Source organism: Nycticebus coucang, chromosome 9 (genome assembly GCF_027406575.1).
Source record: "Nycticebus coucang isolate mNycCou1 chromosome 9, mNycCou1.pri, whole genome shotgun sequence".
Classification (NCBI taxonomy): domain Eukaryota; kingdom Metazoa; phylum Chordata; class Mammalia; order Primates; family Lorisidae; genus Nycticebus; species Nycticebus coucang.
Window position 1 is genome coordinate 110,034,571 of NC_069788.1, and position 6,456 is coordinate 110,041,026.

The following is a 6,456-nucleotide window of genomic DNA, read 5'->3' on the forward strand; positions in this document are numbered from 1 at the left end:
TCTCTCCATCCCTAAAACCAAAACCGAAACAAAACAAACCCCAAACCCAAAAGACTGCAAGTAGATAGTCCGAAGACTCTGACCTCATTTCAAACGTTTCAGTTGTTCTAAAAGCAAATGGAGATACCTCACCTGAGGGAGGCTCAGTCAGCTGGCAAAGTTACAGGTGGCTAGGACCTGAGCTCATCACACACAAGTTACACACAGGTTATCCTCTCTCAACATCACTTCATTCATCAATAAAATGAAGATGCGAATTCCTGCCCTGCCTAATAGAAGTGCTGTGAGATTCAAATGAAATAATGCATGAGAAGTACTTTCTAAACCAAGAAATACTTCATAAATGCAAATTGTGATTATTTTAAACTTTTACAGAGCTAAGAATAAAGACTCAGATCCCCCAAAGTCCTGTGAAAGCCAAATGGTGTCATAAATGCCATATGTTAATGTGTAGTATTTACAGGAGAGCACTTCTGGCCCTAAATTTGGGCCTATTTATTCTTGCTTTACATACAATTTGAAAGAACTTGATTTCAAAGTAGCCAGATCAATTACAAAGGGGAGAGAAGCTTCTGAGGTACTCAGATAGCAGTCTGAAATAAAAATCACCTGCTATCTATATATATAACCATAATTACACACACATATATACCCATAATTAACTACAATCCATACTTTATTCAGATTTTCTTACTTTTTACTTACTATCCTTTTTCAGTTCTAGGATTCCATCCCAGATGCCCCATTATTTTTAATTGCCAGGTCTCCGAGCCTCCCTCTTTCCATACCATACTCTTCAGAAAAAAGTCACTATGCACAGCCTATGTTTAAGGATTGGGGTGTTTTGCTTCACCTCCTTACGTGTGGAACATCTGCATAAATTATTTGGAATTTTTCTGCACAGGAAATTTCTCTCTTCTCTACTTATTTGTTTACTTAATCATTTACTTATATCAGTATGTGCTCAAGGATGTTTATTTTATACTTGGGGCTATCATCCAATACTATTTAATTTATTTTGTTCTGCAAATTATCCAGTTTGGGTTCATGGGAACACTTTCTGTGGGTTTCCGTGTCCTTTTGACAGACTCCCAACAATATGGAGGGTTTTTTTTTTTTAAGTACTTTTCTACTTTCTGGCACTATAAATTCTCCAGGCTTATCTCACATATCTCCTGCCCCTGTCCTAGAACCACTCCTTTCTCCAAGGGGCTCTGCTTCCTTTTATTAGAGTACGGTATTAGAAACCAAGATCCAGGTGCCAGGGGGTGCTCATTGCTACTGGGGTGTCTTTGCTTCCATAGGGCCTCTGGCTGATAGAGCAAGGAAATATATGTGTGTATACTAACCTGTGTGCACACAGATATCTACAAATATTTCTGTTTGTAAAAATCTGCATCCATATTAATCTAAACAGGAGATCATCCAGATGTTGCCAACTCTAATCTACTACCACATGGATCATTCTAGCCTTACATTTTGAGAAAGGAAAAAACTGTATTAAAATTGTAATAACATATACTGACAAACAAAAGATAAATGCAAGTCACCTTCAACTTCAGCAATTACAAGAAGCACTCAAAGTGGCTACCATCAGTGGAAAAATAAAACATAGATAACATCTGTTAAAATGTGCATGCATTTTCTTTGCCCCCTGGTAGTAGCGTCTGAATTGTTAACTGGTATCTCCTTTGTCAACTCTAGACCAGCACTTGTGTGCTGTTCTCTTTGCTTTTAGTCTTGCTTAAAGTTTCCACATTTCCAAAATTACTTAGGCCAACACCTTCTACTCCCATTCAGTGGAGTTGTTCCAGGAATTTGTAATACCATTAGATTCGTTTGTCACAGTCTGCATTTCATCCTAAATGAATTTTTTTATGTTAGTGTACATTAAAGTTCACTCTTTTTTTTTTTTGTACCAGAATGTTTATTGCAGCCCAACTCATAATTGCTAAGTCATGGAAAAAGCCCAAGTGCCCATCGATCCACGAATGGATTAATAAATTGTGGTATAAAAAAAACAAACAAAAAAATTGTGGAATATGTACACCATGGAATATTATGCAGCCTTAAAGAAAGATGGACACTTTACCTCTTTCATGTTTACATGGATGGAGCTGGAACATATTCTTCTTAGTAAAGTATCTCAAGAATGGAAGAAAAAGTATCCAATGTACTCAGCCCTACTATGAAACCAATTTACGGCTTTCATATGAAAGCTATAACCCAGTTATAACCTAAGACTATGAGGAAGCGGGAGAGGGAGGGGAGGGGGGAGGATGGGTAGAGGGAGGGTGATTGGTGGGATTACACCTGTGGTGCATCTTATAAGGGTATATGTGAAACTTAGTAAATGTAGAATATAAATGTCTTAACACAATAACTAAGAAAATGCCAGGAAGGCTATGTTAACCAGTGTGATGAAAATATGTCAAATGGTCCATAAAACCAGTGTATGGTGCCCCATGATCGCATTAATGTACATACCTATGATTTAATAAAAAAAAAAAAAACGAAAAACCTTTCTCGGGTGGTGCCTGTAGCTCAGTGGGTAGGGTGCCAGACAAATACATCTAGGCTGGCAAGTTTGAACCCGGCCCAGGCCACCTAAAACAACAATGACAAATGCAACAAAAAAATAGCTGAGTGTTGTGGTGGGCGCCTGTAGTCCCAGCTACTTGGGAGGCTGAGGGAAGAGAATCGCTTAAGCCTAAGAGTTTGAGGTTGCTGTGAGCTGTGATGCCACAGCACTCTGCCCAGGACAACAGCTTAAGACTCATTTCAAAAAATAAATAAATATTCCCCACTCACAAAAATTGATTCAAAATGGATAAAGGACTTAAATTTAAGGCATGAAACAATAAAAATCCTCAAAGAAAGCATAGGAAAAACACTGGAAGATATTGGCCTGGGGAAAGACTTCATGAAGAAGACTGCCATGGCAATTGCAACAACAACAAAAATAAACAAATGGGACTTCATTAAACTGAAAAGCTTCTGTACAGCTAAGGAGACAATAACCAAAGCAAAGAGACAACCTACACAATGGGAAAGGATATTTGCATATTTTCAATCAGACAAAAGCTTGATAACTAGGATCTACAGAGAACTCAAATTAATCCACATGAAAAATCCAACAATCCCATATATCAATGGGCAAGAGACATGAATAGAACCTTCTCTAAAGATGACAGACGAATGGCTAACAAACATGGGAAAAAATGTTCATCATCTCTATATATTAGAGAAATGCAAATCAAAACAACCCTGAGATATCATCTAACCCCAGTGAGAATGGCCCACATCACAAAATCTCAAAACTGCAGATGCTGGCGTGGATGTGGCGAGAAGGGAACACTTTTACACTGCTGGTGGGACTGCAAACTAGTATAACCTTTCTGGAAGGAAGTATGGAGAAACCTCAAAGCACTCAAGCTAGACCTCCCATTTGATCCTGCAATCCCATTACTGGGCATCTACCCAGAAGGAAAAAAATCCTTTTCTCATAAGGACACTTGTACTAGACTGTTTATTGCAGCTCAATTTACAATCGCCAAAATGTGGAAACAGCCTAAATGCCCACCAACCCAGGAATGGATTAACAAGCGGTGGTATATGTACACCATGGAATACTATTCAGCTATTAAAAAAAATGGAGACTTTACATCCTTCATATTAACCTGGATGGAAGTGGAAGACATTATTCTTAGTAAAGCAACACCAGAATGGAGAAGCATGAATCCTATGTACTCAATTTTGATATGAGGACAACTAATGACAATTAAGGTTATAGGGGGGAGGAAAAGCAGAAAGAGGGACGGAGGGAGGGGGGTGGGGCCTTGGTGAGTGTCACACTTTATGGGAGCAAGACATGATTGCAAGAGGGACTTTACCTAACAATTGTAATCAGTGTAACCTGGCTTATTGTACCCTCAATGAATCCCCAACAATAAAAAAATGAATAAATAAATAAATAAAACCCTTCCGCTTTTCAATAAGGCCCCAACATGCTACTTAATGGATATGTCAGCTGTTCATTCCACATTCTTCACAGAGCAACTTCCAGAACATTCCAGAAAAGTAGATTCTCCTCTGGCCCTCATTCTACCGTGCTACTTTGCTTTCATGCTTCCATCACCCTTGTAATTAACTCAAATGATAACCAAAATAGTCTGTCAACCCCATGGGACAGTCTGCTTGCCCTCCTCTGGGTCTTCTGCTGTGGGTCCTGAGGGTGAAGGCGGCGCTGGTGATGGACATGGGCAGGCTCAGGCCTTTGGTGATCTCCCTCCAGATCTTCTTGTTGATGATCTCCACCAAGCCCCCCTTCTCTGTCACCAGCTTATACAGCATGTACGGGTCCAGGATCTGCTTGGCCATAATGGGGATTTGGTTGATGGGGGTCCCTCTCTTCTGCATAAAGATGAAGAGGTCATCCAGGAATTCTTTCCTTTCAGGATCACCGTCCAATTCATATAGCTTGACAAAATCTCGAGAGATCGCTCTTCCTACACCTCCATCTGCACCATCACTCCAGGCCAAACCACCATTCTGCTGGAGCTGCTCATCCAGATTCCAGCTTGGCTGCCCGGCTCTGGAGATGGAAGGTGGGGCCTTGGAGGCATCTTTGGCATGGTCTTCTTTAGCTTATTGTCCATGCAGCGGAAGCCCTGGTGCTGGCAGTAGATTTGACACGGGTGCTGCTCCGGGTTCTTGGCAAGTTGCTTTCTGCCCCTGGAAATATTTTGAAGCAGCCTGCGTTCCTTTTTCAGTCACCTCTGCAACTTCATCATCCCCATCATCATCTTCCAAACCTCCTTCCTCTTCCTCAGTCTCTGAGTTCACATTGCCTGGTTCAAAAACTTGGCCCACTGCTGTGGCTGGTGGAACTCTGGCTAAGGGGCCCAGGGCAGGGCCGCTAGAAGGCCTCCCAGGTGCAGGAGAAAGGAGAATGGGCTGCGTAACCAGCTTCTGGGCATACGAGAACGGGGCTTCTCTCATCTGCTGCCCCTGCTTCTCTCTGGCATCCATCTGCAGAGCAGCCAAGGGTGACTGTTCTGTGCCTGCTGCTGCTGCAATGGCTCCATTACTGCCTCAGGCTTCACCCACAGATCCGCATGGCTCTGAATCTGGGCACAGCCCACCAGGCACACTGGGTCTAAACCTGTGCAGAGCGCTCTGAGTTCTTGGTCAGTGGAGGAGGCGGCCGCTCCAGCCCCGGCGCAGCAGCTGCGCCTAGGACTCCCTAAAGTTCACTCTTCATGCTGTGAAGTTCCCTGGGGTTTAAGAGACGCATGGTGCCACGTGTCTACCATGTACTATACAGCATGGTTCCACAACTCTAAAAATCACCTGTGCTTCGCCTGTTTAACCTTCTCCCCTCTAACCATTCTCCTGGCAGCCACTGATCTTTTTACTGTCTCTACAATTTTGCCTTTTCCAGAATTTCATATAATTGGACTTATACCCTATGCAGCCTTTTCACGCTGGCTTCTGTCACTTAGCAATATGCATTCAAGGTCCCTTCATGTCTTGTCATGACTCATTAGCTCATTTCTTATCACCGGACAAAATCCCATCGTGTGGGTACACCACAGTGTGTTCATCCATTCACACACTGAAGAACATCTCGGCTGCTTGGTGATTCTGAATGAAGCTGCTATCAACATTTGCATGCAGGCTTTTGCTCGGATGTAAGTTTTCAATCCATGCAGGTAATTGCTGGATCATATAACGAGACTGTGTTTAGCTTTGTGAGAAACTGCTCAACTGTCTCCCAAAGTGGCTGTACCACTTGGCCTTCCCACCAGCAATAAAGGAGAGGTCCTGTTGCTCCACATCTTCACCAGCAGTTGGAGATGTCAGAATTTGGGGGTCTTGGGGTTTTTTCTTTTCTTTTATTATTTATTTGTTTATTTATTTATTGCCATTCTAATAAATAGTAGTGTATCACATTGGTATTTTAATTTGCAATTCTCTAATAAAAAATAATGTGCATCTTTTAAAAACTTTTTCTTGTAGAGACAGGGTCTTTCTATGTCATTGCTGAGGCTGGTCTCAAACTCCTGGCTTCAAGTGATCCTCCCACCTCTGGCCTCCTCAAATGCAGGAATTGCAGGCAAACTATCGTGCCTGGCCAGGCACATCTTTTCATTTGCTTATTTGCCACCTATATATCTTTGTTGAGGAAATGCCTGTCAAGGGGGTCCAGCCTGTAGCCCAAGGGCTGCACGTATATTATTTGTAGCCTATTTTACTCATCTGTGGTGTTAGATGTTGTGAGTATGCACAGACTTTTTTTTTTGCTTTTGCTTATCAGCTTTCATTAGTGTTTGTGTGTTTAATGTGTGGGCCAAGACAACTCTTCCTCCAAGATGTGACAGAAAATAAGTTTGGACACCCCTGGTAGATCTTTAGCCCACTTATGGATTGGGTCGTCTGTTATCTTATTGGCAA

At 42.0% G+C, this 6,456-nt stretch overlaps 1 pseudogene; it reads right to left on the reverse strand.

The window, feature by feature from the left end:
* Positions 1 to 4,146: 4,146 nt before the first annotated feature.
* LOC128594781 (AT-rich interactive domain-containing protein 3B-like) lies at positions 4,147 to 5,210 on the reverse strand (annotated as a pseudogene).
* Positions 5,211 to 6,456: the final 1,246 nt, after the last annotated feature.